The following is a 20,552-nucleotide window of genomic DNA, read 5'->3' on the forward strand; positions in this document are numbered from 1 at the left end:
GAAAAGCTTCTTTTAGGACCTCAGGGGGGCAACAATCATTTGGGGAGCCAGAATGGACTCTATTTAAAAGAGCCAAAAACTCAGGCATGGAAATTAGAGGGATATGATCTAATTCCCGTGGATTCCCGTTAATGTTAGTGGGGACCAGACAAGGAACAGAAGGCGGAATATTGTTTTTAATGAGAGCAATTTTTTCGATAAAAAAGGTGTTTAGAGAGTCACACAGTGCCTGAGAGGGGACCGGCTTAGCTAATACCCGGTCTGGCAGAGTGAGCTCGTTAACAATGGAGAAGACATCTTTGGATTTGGACGAGGAATTGATAATTTTTTGAGAGAAACATGTACGTTTGGTTTGTAAGATAGAATTTTTATATTGTTTTAGTAGGGAGATGTAGGTAGTTTTCTCCTCAGGAATATAGTGGCGCCGCCAGCGGCGTTCAGCCTGCCGCAGGGCTAGTTTCTCCTTTTTAAGTTCCTCTGAAAACCAACGCTGAGCGTCATGAGGACGCTTGATTTTAATTTTTTTCATGGGAGCGACGTTATCACATGCTGTTTCCAGCCAGTTAACAATGCTAGAAGCTTGGGCGGAGATGGAAGACAGTTCCTTGGGGGCAGAGGAGATCAGAAGACTATGGAATTCGCTCTGGTCAACTCGAGTCCAATTTCGAGGCAAGAAGTTATTGGCAGGAGTTGGGGGGACGTATGGGATCTGAGTAATAACAAAGGAAATAAGGAAATGATCAGACCAGGGGCATGGAGAAGTGATAGGGGGAGTGATGGTAATATTGGAGGTCCAGAATGTGCCCCCTGATGTGAGTGGCCTTATCAATATTTTGGGTGAAGTTTAAGCCAGTCAATAAATCGGAGAATTCTACCGAGAGATTGCTTTCGCCAGGATCTAGAGGCCAGTAGTTAAAATCACCGACAACAATGATTCTGGCATGATTAAGAGCCAAATGAGATATTTGTTCTCTAAAGAGTTGAGGAAACGAGGGCATGTAATCCGGGGGTCGGTAGAAAAGGGCACAAATAAAGGCAAATTTAGAAGAGGTGAATTGGAGTATAAGGCTATCAGCACCAGGATTACTAACCCTTTCTAAGGTGGTAAATTTGTGCTTGTGGTGAATATTAGCTGCAACTCCGCCACCGGTTTTGCCTTGAGGGCGATTCGAGTGGAGTAAATAATAACCATTGGGGATTGCGGCAAGGATGTCAGGTGCTGAGTCGTCCGTCAACCAGGTTTCTGTCAGAAGGAGAATATCCGTGGTACCAGCATCGAGTAATTGAAAGATCTCCAATTGGTGTTTCACCATCGAGCGTGTGTTTAAGTAGGTAACAGTTAAAGGGGCTAGGACCGGGGTGGTAGATATGCGGGAACCGTGATGGGACCCGGGAGACCTAGCAGGGGGTTATCTTATCTGACGTTTAGACCCGGTATGTTTTGAGACGTAAATATCCGAAGTCAGTGCAGCCTGCCTGTCCAGAAAATTAATGGGACCATCATGTTGTAAGTTATAGATCTCAGGCAGGGTGTAAGTAATACAAGGAGCATTATGCCTGGCCCCAGAGCCCGGACTGGCGCGGACGGGCGCAGACGGGCTTGCTCATGGATTGGTATTGACCAGAGTGTATCATTATTTTACCAATCCAAGATTACCAACCATTTTTCTTTAAGTATGGTTGCCATACTGGAACTTTAAAATGAAGATATACTATGTATAACACCATTTTACGACTTCCACCCACTGCTATTTTTTATTTTATTTGTTACTCCACGCATATGTTAATGTTAATGTTAATGGTGCTTGTAAAGCGCTAACAATCATCCTGAGTAGGATATCACGGCACTATAATGGCAGTAGTGAGTGTGAATGGTAGGCAGATAATAGGATCCTTGTTTTAATCAGGCTTGGGGAAGAGAATTTTTTTTAATTGTTTCCTTCTAAGATTCACGGGCACCTCATTCCAGCTGGTAGCCGCCAGGTGGGAGAAGGCCCGTCCGCCCATCCTTGTTGTTTTCACACGGGTAGTTCTTGCTCTTGCTGTTGTTTGGGAGCGTAAATTCCTGGATGGCGCATAGAATTTGATTTTGTTTTTTAAAATACATGGGCCTGTATTGTGCAATGCTCTATGCGTAATGCACAGTAGTTTAAAGGTATCTCTTTGTCTCATTGGCAACCAGTGGAGCTCTCTTATGATGCAACTCTTGGCTGGTTCGTATTTCCTTTTGTTGCAGATTGCTTTTGCCGCAGCGTTCTGTACGACCTGTATTTTGGAAAAGAGATAATCAACCATTCCCACGAACAGGGAGTTTCCATAGTCCAGCCTACTCATCAGTAGGGACTGGACCAGGATCTTTTTACACTCAATAGGAATCCATGGAAAGACTCTTCTGAGCATTTTCAGTAATGCAAAGCCTTTACCACAGATTGTTGATACATGTGTTTTCATGCTCAGAGTGTTGTCCAATGTCACACCTAGATTCTTTGCCGTCATTGTCGGGCTGGGGGGGGGGGGGGTGCCCAGGGTTATGGGCCACCAACTGCTGTCCCATAGCTGTGTATATCTGCCGAACAGTAGTATTTCGGACTTATCTGCATTTAACTTAAGGCAGTGGCTATGCATCCAGTCGGCTAGTTCGGTGAGGCAATTTAATAACCTGTCCTTTGGGTCATCTTCCTCATCTAATGTGATCATCAGCTGGGTGTCGTCTGCATAAGAACAGATATCGACACCCCATTTTCTTCCTGTTTCAGCCAACGAGGAGACAAACACGTTGAACAATGTCGGGCTCAAAGAGGCCCCTTTCGGGACCCCATACTTGTTGTTCCGGGGAGGGGATGAAAAGTCACCCATCCGTACTGATTGTGTTTTATCTTGCATGAAAGATTGCAGCCACCCTAATGCATTTTCCCGGATGCCTTTTGCTGCAAGGATTTCCAATAACCGATTGTGTGGTACTGTATCAAATGCCGCCGATAGGTCCAATAGTATCAGGGCGACCGTTTTTCCCCGATCTACCTGGGTTCTGATGTTATCCGTCACTGCCAGAAGTGTTGTCTCTGTGCAGTTATTGGCCCGGAACCCTGTTTGAGAGATGTCTAGTAAATCGTTGGTTTCCAGGAAATTGGATAACTGCCTATTGACTAGTTTTTCTAATACTTTTGATAAATAGGGTAACTGTGAGATAGGCCGATAGTTTGCCAGGTTATTAATATCAGAGCCTGCTTTTTTTAATAATGGAGTGACTGTGGCATTTTTCCAGATTTTTGGAAATTCAGTCGAGTTTAGAGAGAGGTTAAATGCTTTTGTTACGACCGGGCAAATTATTGGAGTCAGTTGTGAGAAAATATGATGTGGGCATGGGTCCAATGGCGAACCTGATTTTACTTCTAGCATGACTTTGCCCACCTCCTCTTCTGAGAAGGGGCCGAACCTGGGACAGCTAGCCTGGATTGTGGATGACACGTGGGGTTCTAATTGTTCTAGTTTGATATTGGAGAAAGAAGCATAAATTGTATCTAGTTTCTCGCAAAAGTAATCATTTATTTTGTTGCAACCTTCTTGTGAAGGAGTGAGATCTAATGAAAGACTCGCAGGGCTACATAATTCTTTGACTATTCTAAATAGGTCTTTCGATGAATTTTTGTTTTCTGTTATTCTACGTGAGAAATATTCTTTCTTCGCTTTCCTAACAGCTTTGTTGTAAAATGTAAGTTCTCTTTTGTATGTGACTCTAGTTCCTTGGGTTTTATTGAGTCTCAATTTATGTTCACACGATGTGCACTTTCTTTTCAATGATTTTATTTCTGGTCCGTCCCATTTCTCTGATATTGTGGATCTACGTTTGTGTTTGGAGTGTGATGCTGAGCAATGTTCCAGTGCACTCCTTATGTTGTTCTGGAGTAGCTCTATTTCATCGTTGGTATTAGTGACTCCTGTGTTTGCGTGTGTAAAGTGTTGCTGGAATTTTTCTACAGAAAAGTTTTTCCAGCTCTTCATTTTAGCTGCTGCCGAGGTTGGTAGTTTGGAGTGTTTAGTAAGTCGTTTAAGGGAAAACACAATAATAGAATGATCTGTCCATATCATTGGTTTTATCTCGTTGATGTCAATGGTTCCTATGTTAGAGAACATCAGATCTAGTATCTGTCCTGCCATATGTGTTGGCTGATCAATTCTCTGAGTCAACTGTAGGATTTCCATATCCTCCACTAGCTGTTTAGTTAGGGAGTTATTACTATTGTCATAGTGTATATTAAAATCCCCTATAATCAGGATGTTTTTGTTTTTAAGACAGACAGGCATGATTTGTGCAAGAAGCTGGGCACTAAAGTCTAAAGTGCTGCCCAGAGGAATATAAATTATCACTCCACCAAATAGAATGTTGGTGTTTATGGACACCGAAAATGCCATTGCTTCATGGCTATTGGCATGTGCGATCACCTCTTGTCTACAGGTAAAGGAGTCCTTAAATAACAGAGCTACCCCTCCACCCCTTTTTTTCACTCTATTTAAATTGAGTATTTTGTATTCAGTTGGAAGGGCTATTGCAACGTCGGGAGTGCTGTGGTTGTCAAGCCAAGTCTCGGTTATAAAGGCCAAATCGGGTTGAAGATCGGTCAGTATGTCCCATATTTCCGTCGCGTGTTTGGGTAGGGATCTAGCTTTAAGGTAGATGCATTTGAGGGCAAGATTAGAGGTGTTTGCCGGAGTGGGACCATACCGGGGTCACTCTCCCATCTGCAGTTATGACAGCAGAAAGGGCCCATGGTATTTAGTGGTCTCATTCGTGCACATAGTGCAGACTTGCTTACCCTTGTGCTATTGAGATTCCTAAGCTCACTACTAGAGTAAGATATAATGCAGCACGTCTCTCCTGGGATATCGCTAGTCATTTAGGCAGGGGATGTGGCCCCTGGTCCCGGACCTTCGCGGACGGGCGCAGACGGGCTTAACTTAGGCGGAACTTCGGAGCGCCTCCGACGCGCCCGCTGCGCTAGTTCGCAGCGCTTCCTAGGTAAGGGAACCATTTTATGCCTCCAAGGGCGGGAGGGGACGAGCACTGCACCGCTCGCCTGCTCCTCACCCAAGATGGTGGCCGCAATATGTCACGAGCCCAGGCAGCGCCTAATCGGCTGCGGTGGGGCTGGGGGGCAAAGACCGGCTACTAGGTCGATTTAAGGCAGGTCAGTGCTGGGAGACAAGTGGATCACAGCAAAAAACGTTTCTAAAATTGCACAGTTAAAAATTCGAACAAGTGAGCAGAGTGCATGTAATTTTTAAAAAGAAATAATCAGGCTATGCGCACACACCTGTCCCGGCTTCCGCCTCAGGACTCACACACAGACACACTATCAATCGTGGCTGGCGTCAATGAGGATCTTTTATGCCTCCAAGGGCGGGAGGGGCCGAGCACTGCACCGCTCGCCTGCTCCTCACCCAAGATGGTGGCCGCAATATGTCACGAGCCCAGGCAGCGCCTAATCGGCTGCGGTGGGGTTGGAGGCAAAGACCGGCTACTAGGTCGATATAATGCAGGTCAGTGCTGGGAGACAAGTGGATCACAACAAAAAACGTGCCAACCATGTTTAGACAGGAGCATGTTTTCTTTATTTCTATATTTATACTTTTAATCCCTAATTTCTGAGGCTCCTTCCCTTCCCACACACACCGTCCTGCCCCCTGATGTTTTGCCTATTTTCATGTTTATGGCAATTCGCTCTTAAGCCTTCATAATGTTTTTTTCCACAAAAGGTACCCAGGCCCAATTTGCATCATTTTTCTCACCACTTGTGGGGGATTTTAAAGATACATGAAGTCAAAATGTACCACAATTGAGTTATGTAAAAGAAGAAAGGGTAAAGACTAAGAGGCTGTACAAGAAAGCGTATTTTGTTTACAAAAAATGACACAAATTAATAATTTGCTGTGCTAAGATCACCCTCTCACCAGCTTACCAGGCAGAATTGTAACAATCATCTTTGTTACCCACAGTGTTTGCTTTTTTCTAAGTGGTAGTCCTTTTTAGGTCAAGCCTGGGCAGCGCATGCACTGCTCTGCGAGGTATGCTGTATTAAATTATGGACGTGAAGTCCCGGCCACTCTCCGCCCCATTTTTTCATTGGCTTGTGTCATTGTCCCTTGTAAACTGTTGCTTTTCATTAGTCAATAGGCTTAGTAGTCCCTCCTTGGTACCTCCTTTTCCCATTTTGTGACCTCTCATGAGGACATCCCCTGTTAGTGCTCGGAGGCTGTAATTAAAGCCTACAGAGCAAGTATTTTCTCAAAGAGCTTTGTCCTGCCTTCTCTTGCCGGCAGGAAAAGGCAGTACTCGCTCTTTCCTAAGGCACTTGCAATGCAATAGGTGTCGCATTTGCGAGAGTTCAAGCATTTGCCATTGTAAATGTGAATGCTTTTTATTCATATGTTTAAAAAAACACATTTATAAAAGGCATTGTCATTTACAAGCTCAAACTCTCATAAAAGCGAGACCTATTGCATTCCAAATGCTTGTTCCTATTTTTTACTGGTTTCTACCAACGAGCAGTGTGTGGTGTAACCAGGTGTGAAACTCATGTGTGAAGCCTGAAAGCTTTACATTTCTGAAACGTATATAAATTTCCAAAATCAGAAGTGGGTCATTTGCGTTTTGGCTTTCCCATAAACACTAATCGTTGAATTAAAAAAATAAAGAAAATTAATTGGAAAGATAGAAATAAGTGAAGACTTTCATCAGTTTCCCCCCCCCCCCCCCCAAAGGGTGCTTTACAAAAGTAATATGTCTTTTCTTCAGTAAGATTCTTCTAGTCAAAGGAGTGTAAAGTGTTGATTGTTTGTCCTAAAACACGCAGTACCCAGTGCCTACAAGTGAGTCACAAATTATGATTTTTCATTGTGTACACACCATCCTATGGTAAGATATAATGAATGAAAAATGTGTATGAAGGAAACCTTTGCACTCTTAAAATCTGTTTTAGATAGTGAGTTTATGAACAGCGGGCATTCGTACACCTCTGAATTTGGGGTTGCATTGCCTATACCGTGATGTGATTCAGAGAGCATTTTGCAAAATGTATTTTTTCATGCATACTGGTTCACTTTTGGAAGCCAAATAAATGGAGAGAAATATAGTTGATAATAACAAGTGTTCTGTTAGTAAAGTCTCCAAAAGACCACTTGGAGACACCCTGAACCTGGTCCTTGACCCATTTTAGCAATGTTGGTATCTATTGTATTTGTGCTCCGGCTGGGCTACTACCCTGTGGCACTTACCCCCCACAGACATTTCCGAAAACTAGACAACTAGGGGAGTCCACAGTGGTGTGAGTTGCATGGGCCCTACTATGCTTTCTTACCCAAAATACCTGCAAATGTTACTCAGGCCACCATTTGCCTCAAGTTTCTGTGAGGCAACGTTATGGATTCTGCTGAGATCCGAAAAAATTCTCAATGCTCCAGTCACACCCTACACGAAGTCACCATTGACTGCATTTGGGTGCACTTCCAAATCTTTCATATCTTCTAGAAAAAGCACTAAAGTACCTGCCAGAATAAATGTAGATTAAAAGTATCTGAAGGATAGATAAACAATAACTAACTACAACTAACTACAACGTGCCTAATAAAATGCAATCAACAGTAAGTTATATATATATTTTTTTAATAACAATTGATTGCGAGATAAACGTTTTCAAGGATGGTTGAGCCGCGCCCACGTACCTTGGATGCTTCATCATTGGATGCTCCCCACTAGCATTGAGGTCCTATCTTTTGGGTTGTCTAGCATACAGAGTTTACAGGTGGGCCTGTATGCATGGTTAGAGAGATGTGTGTTTCTAGTATGACCTGTAGGAGTTGTGATGTGCTTTAAATGATACTTTCTGTGCTACAATTGTCAGAGGAAATCTTGAAGGAGTTGCACATATTTGTAAATCACAGTTTTCCTAAAAAGAAGAGTCAGTCACAGTTTAATGTGTTGCTGTCTTTAGTTTGTTTCTGTGGTTTCACCGCTGTTGTGCTTTAGTTGTGTTCATGAGTTCAGATGAAAATATTCTCATCAGGTGTAGTAGGCGCTACTTATTAATATACTAATACCTTCCGTACACTTATATCAACCTGAAAGACTGATTTCTCTAGCATTTTGATTGGCATTTCTCTAGGGCTATGAATCCCGCATTGCTGGCATTTTCTTAAGTTAAATGTGGTGGTAAATCTTCAACTTAAACTTTTACATCTGCAAGAAAAAGATAACTTCAAACTAGCCACGCTGCCTTCTGAACGGATGCTCGTCATGCGAGTTTCTCGTTAAATCTTGAGGTTTTCATTTGCATTTAAGATGCGACTGGAACACAATGTAGTTTTCACCTCGTGCGTTGTGTTTCAGCGCCCTTTGGGCACCTACCCGCTATAAAAAATGGAAACTTTAAGAAGATTTTTAAACCAAATTGTTAAATGTACATATTCTTCTGGCCACGTTGTTTGCCCATACGGCAGAATGTAAATATGTGTTTTTATTTCCTTTGAACAGTTTGTTAAACCTTTATAAGGCAGGCACTTTGTTAATGACCGTGGCGGCCCCATGGTTATGGGGCGAGAGCGCTTTTCTCCGTTGCTAATGGATACCTGGCAGCGTTCCGCATAAGCATGAATAACAGCTTGTGCACTTTAACCCCCGAGGTGTCCTGAATATTCCAGGCCGTGGTTAGGTCAGGAAGCCTTTATCCAGACATCAGAAGTGAAAAATGTATCTTGGTGTAAGACGGCTGCTCTCTCCCCCTCCAGTCGCGGAAGACTATGGAACAATTAATGCTCACTAGACTCCTCTGTGCGGGTTTCAATGAAGGTAACCATTGACGACACCGCCTTTATGCTCACGAGACGGTATACATTGTGCACTCGCCAGCGTGCCCATTGACCGACGCAACATATTGAGCCTTGAGCGCGAGGCCGGGCTACCAGCTGAACCGTCGGAATAAAGCGCTGTCTAGCTCCTTGAAGTTCTTAAATATAGTCTAGTTCGACATTGAGTTAAATGGAAATGTGATTTTTGAAAACGGGCCCTGTAGTCCGCCAGAACCGTTCAACCAACTTCATTTTATCAACCTAATCAGTTTAATGGGTTCCTATCCTGTAAACTCGCGGTTGTGACTGCATCAGCCCAGGTAGCAGGTGACCCTACCTTGTTTCATCACTAACCACACAAAATGGCAGCTGCAAAGATAAGGAGTCTGGCATGTCTGTGTGCTGACGGGGATTCATCTGGTACTTACTTTCTCATGTATCATGTAAAACTCCAAGTGGTCTTTTGATTGCTTTCTTTTTTCAGATTGGCAGGTGGGTACAGGTCTATCATGCGCAGGATTCGGGTCTGTGGTTAGCAGTGTCTGTTGCTTCCCATCTGCATACCGCCGCTAGAAGTATTGAGAACTGCAGCTTCTGCAATGTGCAGCAAATGACAGCTCCATCCTTTCGATGTATTGTAACTACAAAACTTTCAGTGCAGATCCACAATCCTTGTCTATCTGCATTTTATTTATCCAACGCATATGCTATGCCTCACTTTGTTGATTTTATAGTTGTATATGTGCAAGGTCTATCTCTTAATTATACATAAACAACTCCTGCAGGCGCAAAAATAAGCAAAACTTTGCACTTATAAAGTCTCACGAAATCTAAAGTCATGTTAAATTCACATGATGTGAAATTTGCATATTTTGTGATACTTTGTGGCCATACATTTTTTTACCTAGATATGTTCACACTTTCCCCACTCATGATGTGAAAGCTGCTGTAAGAAGAGGACTGTGCCCAGTAGACGTTTTGAAAAAATACTTATCGGCCTTTATCCTCTCCACTGCCTCTTCAGACTTCAGAATTGCCTTTCTCTTTAGTATACACTATCTCTATCACTCTCTTCCAATCTGTATCCATTTCTAATATTTCTCTCCTTCCCTTTTCTTTAGTTCTTTCTTCAAGTCACCCTCAAATGCATGTATTTGACTTTCGTTTCTCTCTCTCTTCAATCTCTTCTAATCTTCCTCTTGTTAAATCTTCGTCTACATTCACCTCCTTTCCCTCACCTTCCTCACATCTCTTGTTTAGTTATGGCTCTAGTACTACTCTTCTCACCCATCCTACTCTTATATAGCCCATCTCTTTCCTACCTGCTCCCGTCTCCTATCTCCCTTTCTACTACCTGGGCTAGTGCAGGGATAATAGACAACAGCACATTTGTGTCTACCTTTCCCTCAAGCAAGGGTAACAAATTTAACAAGACCACCTCCTGCTTGTGGCAGCTTAGGTATCTATCCAGTTTTGCCTTTCCCAGAAATCGCTCCTGCCTTCTCTATCTCACATACCGTCCTCCTTTCTCACATCATCTCTTGATTTTTTTTCCTAACATTTATTCTCCATTTTAGATGGCAGTGTACCAGACAGAGCTGAGCTATACATTTTTGCTAAATACATCTTGGGGACATTCAGAAAGTTGACCTAGGAATCCACTCCATGCCTTGCTTGCCGTTAGCTTTGTAACTCACATTTTCTCTTTCTTTTTGCTGGCTTTATTTGCTTTAGGCTTTTCAGCTCGATTTCGTCCTTTACTTTCCCCAAAATGTGTTTACTATGTTCTTCCATGAACCCGCTTTCTGTGAGCAGGCCTTAAAATTATGTTCTTATCTTTTCACATTTGCTGTGTATTCAAAGACAGAGGTAAAATGTCAGGATGTGTCTTCCAGGGAGCTTGGTGTTTATTTTTCTTTGTCTGATTTCAAAGCTAGATGATTTATGTGTTAATCATGGTGGCTAGTGATGGGCCTGCTTGAGGAAGGCTATACAGATGCAATATTTCTTCTAGCACACAACAAAATGTAAGTGTCTGTAAATGAACTGTACAAATGATCAAATCAATACATCGGTTGAATACATTTCCACCCATTATCATTTGTGCGCTGTACACTTTTATCAGTAAAACTGTATGCGAGTACAAATGTAATGGTCATTTCAATTGAAGATTTGTTGTCTGTATTGGCAGTATGCTACCACACCATGCATACTCAACTTACTCCACTCCACTCTGCACCACGCCACACTACGCCACTCCACTCCAGACTGCATCACTCCACTCCACACTGCCTCTGCACTCTTTTCTGCACCACTCCAATCTGTGCCTCTCTACTCTACACCACTCCTCTGTATGTCAAAGCTATGCACCACTGCACTCCAAACCACTCCACTCTATGCCACCCTACTATGCCACCCACTGCACTCTGCCACTGCACTCTAAACTACTTTACTCAAAACCAATACACTGTATTCCAATCTACTTTACACCAGATCACTTCACGCCCCTATACTCAATGCCTCTGTGCTCTACACCACTCTATTCTGCGTCACTGTACTCTATGCTACTCTATTCTACTGTGCTCCACTGCTGTCTACGTCACTGCTCTCTACGTCGCACTTCTCTGCGGCCCTGTACTCTGCGCCACTCTAGTCTGCGCCACTGCACTCTATGCCAATGCACTCTATGCCACTCTAATATACGCCACTGCACTCTACAACAGCACACTCTGCAACACTGCACTCTCTGCCATTCCACGTTATGCAGCTGAACACTATGCCAATCCACTCTAAGCCACTATAACCTACTCTGCACCACTGCACTCTGACACTCTACTATATACCACTGCACTGTACGCCACTACACTTTACTCTGAAACAATCGACTTTGCCATTACAATCTAAGCCACTCTTTTGCCGTCTGCGCCACACCACACCACTCCACTCTATGCCACTTTACTCAAAACCAATACAGTCTAAGCCACTGCACTCTGTGCCAATCTGCTCTGCACCACTGCACTATATGCTTCTATACTTCACATTATTGTAGTCTACATCCCTTTACTCTGCACCACTGTACACCACTGTACTCTATTCAACTGAACTCTACAACACTCTACTCTGCAGCAATGCACTCTCTACCACTGAACTCTGCGTCACTCTACTCTGCGCCACTTAACTCTTCACCACTTTATTTTTCCACTGCTCTCTACTCTGCACCACTCTATGCTACTCTTCTGCACTCTGTCAATGTACTCTATGCCTGTTCGTTACCACTCCATCATACCCTGCACCACTCCACTCTATACCACTTCACTCTACTCTGAAACAATCTACTTTGCACCAGTGGTGTAACACAGGTCCCCGCAGCTCCGCGGTGCGGAGGGGCCCCCGAACTACGTGGGCCCCCTCTGCAGAGTACTCAGACCTGAGAGCTCCATATCAAAGATGGAGTGGGGTCACCATGTACCTTGAAGGGGGGGCCTTCAACTTTCGTTACGCCATTGCTTTACATGCACTTTATGCCACTGCACTTTATGCAACCCTACTCCACTCTGCGCCATTTCACTTTACACCATTGCAATCAACTCTGCACCACTCTACTCAATGCCACTCTGACACTGCACTCTATGCCAGTTCTCTATGCCACTGCACTCTACCCTGCACCACTGCAGTCTACACAGCACCACTCCACTCTGAAACAATCTACTCTACACCCCTGCACTCTGCCACTCTATGCCACTGCACTCTACACTACAGCACTGCACTCTATACCTAACCACTCTGCACCATATTATTCAAAACCAATGCACCATATGCCACTGTACCTATGCCAACTACTTTGCACCACTGCACTTACAGCTCTATACTCTACAGCATTCTACACAATGCCAGTGCACTATACGCCCCTGTATGCTATGTCACTCTACACCATTACGCTCTACATCACTGCACACTACACCACTCTAGTCTACTGTGCACCACTATAGTGTACGTTACTGCTCCCTGTACCACTCTATGCCATTACGCTCTACTCTGCATCACTCCAATCTTATGCCACTACACTCTACACTGCACCAGTCCACTGCACTCTGCACCATTTCACTTTATGCCACTTCAGTCTACGTCACTCTACTCTGCAACACCTACTCTCTCCACCACTGAACTCTTTGCGACTTTACTCTGCATCATTCCACTGTGCGCCACTGTACTCCACACCAATCCGCTCTACACCACTCTAAACTGCTCTGCAGCACTGCACTCTACAACACTCTGCTGTATACCATTGCACTCTGTGCCACTTTACTCTACTCTGAATCAATCTACTATATGCCACTGCCTTCTACGCCACTCTATTCCACTTTGTGCCACTCCACACTACGCCACTCAATTTTAGACTACTGCATTGTACACCAATGCGCTCTAGACCTCTTTACTGAAAACCAACACACACTTTGCCACTGCACTCTATACCAATGTACTCTGCACCACTGTGCTGTACGCCACTATACTCTACAACACTTCACTCTATGCCACTGTACACTATTGCACTCTGTCACTTTACTCTGCAATACTCTACGCCACTGCACTCTACACCAATACACTCTACGCCACTGCACTCTGACACTGTACTCTCTGCCACTGAACTCTATGCCACTCTACTCTTGGCCACGTTTCCCTTTGCCAGTGCACTCTATGTCACTCTAATCTACTGTGCACCACTTTACTCTATGGCACTGCACTCTACACCACTCCACTCTGCAACATTGCACTCTACGCCAATGCACTCTTTGCCATTACTCTATACCAGTGGGTCCAAAACAATTGACTCCTGAGGACCCCCAGTGAGTCACAACTGGAAGCTGGGGACCCCCAAGCAATTTGTACTATTTAAATTTCATAAATTAAACCAGTAATTCATGAAAAAATCACAAACAAGTGCACACCAAATACTCTACTAGTAAAAGATGTTATTATTTAATATAGAAAAAATTTACAACTATCTTAAGATTTTAATGGGAAGGTTGGTGCTGCACCTTGGCAACTAACTTTTCAATCTTTGGTTTTATTTCGCGGTACGAGGCTCCTGCCAGGGCCATACTGGAAACCCAAACCAGCCCTGGCAAATGTTGTTAGACCAGTCCCTGTACGGTGCGCACCATGTGCACCGAGTGAGCATGACCACTACAAAGGGAGCTTTGGGGGACTTTCCCCCAAGAAAATTAGGGGAAAATGGTGCATTCCACATATATTTGTCATTTTATATTGAATTGTATTAGCTTTTAAAGCATATTAAATGATGACCTTACTGGGTACCAGAATACAATGATGTTTGTTGGGGCTCTTCCATGATTCCCTCACTATCATTCTCCAACAGTTCCTGTTATTTCTTCATAACCCCTCTGTCGCTTGTATTGCATTTGTTTTATAGCATCTCTCATACCAGTGTAGGGCAGAGACAATGCATCATATATGTGTAAATCAGTGTATAGAAAATGTTACAAAAGGCAAAGGGGACATCAAGGTGTAGGATTCACATTTCATTTATACTGGTATGCATTTTTTAAGAGTGCTTGGTCTGGAGAAGCACAAACTCAGGATTCAGAACATAACACAGTGGTTAGCATTGACGTTAGTAATAAGAATTTATTTCTACCCAAATAAACCTTTATTAGCAGCATCAGGAAAATGAAAGACTTACTAACTTGTACCATGCATTTTGAATGCAACTCTTTGATGGCAGTTCATAGCTCATTGTGCTAGATTACAATTGTAACTTATGAACTGCACAGTAACATCATAAAATATTGTTTTATTAAATGCATGGTACACATTCTTTGCAGCAGGCATATTAAACCTCTGCACTTCCTTAGAGGAGTCAAAGCTGCCATTAGAAAAAACTCCCATCTCTCTCCAGCAGGAACATTAATCACCGGCAGGAACATTAATCACCGGAGCTATCTTTACCCTTTTATTGTTGCTTTGAAAACTGCTGATTATAAAGGAACTTTGCAATGCTTTTAAAACTGCTGTTAGTGGACCCCCTGGGAATGTATCACAGACCCCTAGGGGTCCACGGACCCCACTTTGGGAACCACTGCTCTATACCACTCCACACCACATCACTATACTATTAAACAACCTACTCTATGCCACTGCTATCTATGCCACTGCATTCTATGCCACTGCACTCCACACAACTGCTCTCTAATCCACTCTACGTTGCACCAGTCTACTCTACATCACTGCAATCAGTGCTGTGCCACTCTACATCAGTCTACTCAATGCCACTTTGCTCTACCATGCACCACTATACTCTTCACTGCACCACTCTACTCTGAAACAATTTACTCCGCGCTATGCCACTGCAGTCTATGCTATGCCAATGTAATCTAAACCAGTGTCGGATCCTCCTATTGAAGTGAGTGGCTTTCGGGGCAGAGCTGGCCAGAGCAGGGAGAGAAGTGGTTTGCACTCTTTAAGTGCGCATGACTGCTTGGCCGGCCATCTTGGGCTGGCCAAACAGTCCTGCGCACTTTGCATCTTCCCCGCCAGGCTTGATTTTCACAGGCTGGTGAGGAACATGCAATGCCTCCCAGTCCCTGTCTGAGTACTGTGGTTCAGCACTCAGACCAATCACACCGCTGCAATGCAACATTGTGATTGGCTATAGGGAGCCTGGGAGCTCGGGTGCTTCCAGCCCCTTCCTGCAGCCTGTGAAGGCAGGAAGAGGACAGAGAAGAGGCAGCGGCCAGCCGGCCCAGGTAAGTGGTTTAAAAAAAAATGTATTCATGCCGTTCGCACGACCCCCACACCTGTACCCGCCACATCACTCCTGATTGGTAGCAGCTGCTACTGCTCTAAACCACTGCACTCTAAGTCATGCACTCTACACCACTTTTCTCAAAATCAATGCACCCTACGCCACTGCACCCATGCGAACGACTTTGCACCTCTACACTTTACGCCACTAATCTCTACATTCTCCATATTTTCACTGCACTCTAATGCACTGCATGCTAGGTCACTCTACACCACTGCACTTTATGCCACTCTACTCTGCACCACTCTATGTCCTTGCACACTTATACCCTGCACTCTGACACTCTACTCTGCATGACTGCATTCTATGCCACTGCACTCTACTGTGCACCATCGAACTCGATGTCACTCTACTGCACTGTATGCCAGTGCACTCTACACCACTCTAGTCTACACTTCTGCACTCTACCCTGTACCCCTCCTCTCTGTCACTTCCCTCTACAGCACTCTACTCTGTGCCACTCCATGCTATGCCATTGCACTCTACACTGCTGCAATCCACTCTGCACTGCTCTACTATATGACACTGCACTCTATGCTACTCTGCATCACTGCACTCTACACCAATGCACCCTACACCACTTTACTCAAAACCAATGCACTCCACACCACTGCACTCTGTCAATCTACTCTGCACGACTGCCCTTTACCACACTTTAATCTAGGCCACTCTACTACACTCCCCTGTGACACTCCACAATACTCCACTCTATGATGCTCTACTCAATTAAACTCTGCTCCACTGACACTCTACTCCATGCCACTTCACTCTGCAGTACTTAACTCTGTGGCATTCTATGACACTACTCCGCTCTACGCAACTCCCCCTGTGCCACTTCATGTCACTTTACTCCTCTATATTCTATAACACAATACTCCACTCTATGCCACTCAAGGACAAACTGGTCCTCGTTTATCACTCTACTACACAACACTCTACTTAGCTCTACACCACTCCACAACACTCTACCCACTCCACAAGACACCACAACACTGTACTCTACTCCATGACACTCCATTCCACGCCACTCAACTATACTGCACTCCATAACACTCCACTTTACGATACTCCACACCACTGCACTTTACCCTATTAATGTTTAGCCATGCTGAACAGCAGCCACTCTGGTGTACTGCATTGTTAAAACATATTGACAAAGCCAATATCTCTTGCATAGGCAAGACCTGTTGACTTTGCCAGTGCTTGTTCCGAAATGTATACTCCTCACACCTTCCTTTTCTCACACTCATACCTCCCTTTTTATTAGGTCGAGCCTGTAACAGCGCGCATGCGCTGTTCTGGCGAAGACTTTATGTAGGGGCTTTTGAAATCTGCCCTCACACTCGCACACGTTCGTGCTTGTGCTTTTTCTTTTGTCCTACACTATTGGCCTTTGCGTGCATCTTTTTAACAAAGACAGCATGCAATTGGCCAAAGGTGGGCGCATTGCTCTGCCCATGGCCTATTGGTGGCAGTTACCCGCACAGCCGCCATGTGGTTTCAATTATCGTGCCTAGACACGGGCGCGATAATTGAAACCACATGGCTCGCTGTGACGTGCGCGCTCTCGTGCCTAGCATTAGTTTTTATCTCCCAGTCAATGTGGAACTTGCTGGCCTCGCTCTCGTGAGCCTTTATTTACTTGTGACCTTATGGGCTGTGCGTGAACGCTGCCTAATGCACCGGCACAAGGTATTCCAATGTTTATTCAAAGAGATACCATAATGGACGCAGGGACAGCCGAGGCCGCGATGTGTGCACACAGACCGAGATGTTGCTGCCATTCACCTTTGTGGCACAGCTTTATTTGCCTAGCGCTCCGTGTATTTGTTTACATGGTGTAGGCATGAATTTCGGCTGTACTATGAGCCGGCTTGTAATTTTGAACGCCCACAGCCAGCCACAATATTCTGCTATTTGCATGAGCTACCCAAATGAGTTAGTTAACCACTTGAGTTCAGTATATCATATGCCCCCCAACACCCAATACTTGCTTGCTATTCACTGATAACATATAGGTAAATAAATGAGATGAGATATTGCAATTCCTAGAGGACAGTCCATCTGCTATATTGTGAAAGGTTTCAGTCCTGTTGAAGAGTCTGAGTTACTGAGTAAATGTTTCCGTTTGCAGAACTACATGCAACCTGGCATCTAGAGAAAATATCCCCTTACCGAACACCTTCCCATTGTTTGCGTGAATTACATACATGCCAACATTTTAGAAGAGGAACGGGGGGGATAAATCTTTATAGCACGCAGTTGCAATGCAATAGGTATTACATTTGCGAGAGTTTGGGCTATTGACATTGTAAATGACAATGCCTTTTATTTATCTGTTTTTAAAAACAACACATAAATAAAAGGCATTATCATTTATATTGCCAATAGCTCAAACTCTCGTAAATGCGAGACCTATTGCATTGTATTTTTTTACATTTTTTTATTTTATTTATAGTTTCACAGCAACCAGAATACATAAATCCATTATAATTCGTAACCCATAGATACAAAAAATAAATATATGGTACATAACTGAACATAGCGTAACGTAAAAAAAAAAAGGCAGCTTAGATCCTAATCATGCATCACAATACAGAGGGAGAGAAAGGGGAAGTAAAAAAACCAACTTACTAACAATTCACTATTGACTCAAATCATTCCATTTGTTAAGATTAAGCCTCATAATAATCACAAAAGGCTCCCCATAATTTTAAGCCCATCAATCGCTTCCTAGACCCCTTAACCGAAAATAAACCCAATTCCAATTTATATAAATTGTACATTTTTGCTCGCCAATGCTGAAATGCCGGTGGATTTTCCTGCAACCATTCCGCAGCTATACACAGGCGGGCTACCGTCCTAGAAAAAAAATATATATATTGATATTGATATAGTCCATCTGTTGATCTATTTGTAGTGATTTTCCCCAATATCATCATAGCAGGAGTAATAATCAAGGGCATATTAATAACCAATGACAACATTTTTTCTATATCTGCAATAAAACTATGCAGCTTGTTACAGCTAAAAAAGATATGAACAGTATCCGCATTGTCCTCCCCACATCGAAAGCGTTTACCGTCATACCCCCCCCCCCATTTAGCCATTCGTGCAGGGGTATAATATAAATCAAATAAGGTCTTAAAAAATTGAGCTTTTAAATTTGCTGACATTAATGTTTCTCTAGCAATTGTAAGCATGTCTTCGATATCAATGTCTGTTTCTCCCAGTGCTGTGGACCATTTAGACCTAACTTTTTCAAAATCGTCTGGCCTGTCCGCAAGCAACAATTGATATAAAGCTCCAATTTTGACCTGCCTTCTAACCCCTTCTACCACTACATTAGATCGCATATCAACATTAGTTCGAGCTAAAATCTCTAATTTGCAAACATTTTAAAAAATAGGTTCTAGGAAAGCCAAAATGAGTAATTAATTCATCAAAAGCTTTGCAAATCCCATTATCCAGATACAGATTGCCTAAGTATCTAACCCCCTTCCTCTGCCAACCTAAAGAGATGTTATCCGCAAATATTCCTGGTAGAAGCCTATATGCATTAAAAGGAGTATAGTATGAAATCTTCCCCATTACATTCAATTTAAAGATCAATTTCCACGCTTTAAATGCACTGATCAGGATTTTGAATCGTGTTCGTTTGTAGTAACGTCCTTCCAGTTCAATAAATAAGCCCTCTTTCGCTATTGGGCCTAATAAAATTTCAAAGATTGTTGGAGCAATAGTAATATTGGCAACAGTCTCCCCCGTAATTAGTACCCTCATTTTTAAAAGAAAACATGTAACATAATAAAGTAAAAAATCAGGTACCGCCATACCCCCTCTTTCAAGAGAGGCAAAGTCATAAATCTCATTGCCCGTCTGGGCCTCCCTGGACTCCATATACATTTACCACAAATTGCTTGCAAATGCTGTAGTCTCATTTGAGATATTTCCAAAGGTATTGACCGAAATAAATAAAGAACTTTAGGAAGTACATTCATTTTGACGATATTGCAACGACCAATAATAGTAAAATACAGACGATCCCACCTGTACAGAGAAGTTTTAACTTTGTGGACAAGCGCATTCCAGTTAACATCCACAAGTTCAGGCATAGATGCTCGAATTTGTATCCCCAAATATGTAACCTCTTTTAGTTTTATTTGGGCTGTCCTTCCAAAGATTTGTGGATCCTGACTTCATAGGGCTATTGTTAAATGTGCGACCTAATGTAATTACCATGGGTGTGGCCTGAAAAACAAGGATGTCGGTACATGACCAAGTTGGTGTGAACTGTTTTTGAATTCCCTTATATCAAGGTAGGTTCACAAGTTGAGTCTATGTGTACTGAAGAATATGTCTGCTATTATTAAGCTATTTTTTGTAGTTGCTACAAAATGGCTTTTTATGTCCGCATTTGTATGGAGGGAAGTAACTGCCTTTATCCCATGATCTTTAATTGAGGCATAAGGCACAGTAATATGGATTGCATAAAATTACAGCCCATCTGTAATTTCATCCTAGATACTGGACTGAAAATGGGTTCTACTCGGTGTTGGACTGGGACAGAAAATAGGTCATGCGCCAAAATAAAAGTGCACCCCATTAGCAAATCAAACAGCTGAAAAAATCCGGGCAGTTTTGAGCTGTAAAGACACAATGTATGTTTTTTACAAGGTACTTGAGACTGCATGGATTTGAGCTTGTTGCAGGCAATGCTTATGGTATTATGAATCAAATTAAGAGTAAACACCAGAGGCCATATGTATGAACACATTTCCTCATAGACACAAAATGGTTAAAACCCTTTGATACATCTGGCCCCAGATCTCCAGACCAGAAAACTGGCCCAAAAAATGACTTAACATGGCTCACACAATGACCTGCC

The 20,552-nt window shown here is 43.3% G+C and overlaps 1 protein-coding gene across 1 annotated transcript in view; it reads left to right on the forward strand.

Annotated features, from left to right (window-relative positions):
• Positions 1-20,552, forward strand: part of KCNQ1 (potassium voltage-gated channel subfamily Q member 1) — a 1,043,019-nt gene that overhangs the window by 602,204 nt on the left and 420,263 nt on the right. The window lies entirely within an intron of this gene.

Source organism: Lissotriton vulgaris, chromosome 2_1 (genome assembly GCF_964263255.1).
Source record: "Lissotriton vulgaris chromosome 2_1, aLisVul1.2, whole genome shotgun sequence".
Lineage (NCBI taxonomy): Eukaryota > Metazoa > Chordata > Amphibia > Caudata > Salamandridae > Lissotriton > Lissotriton vulgaris.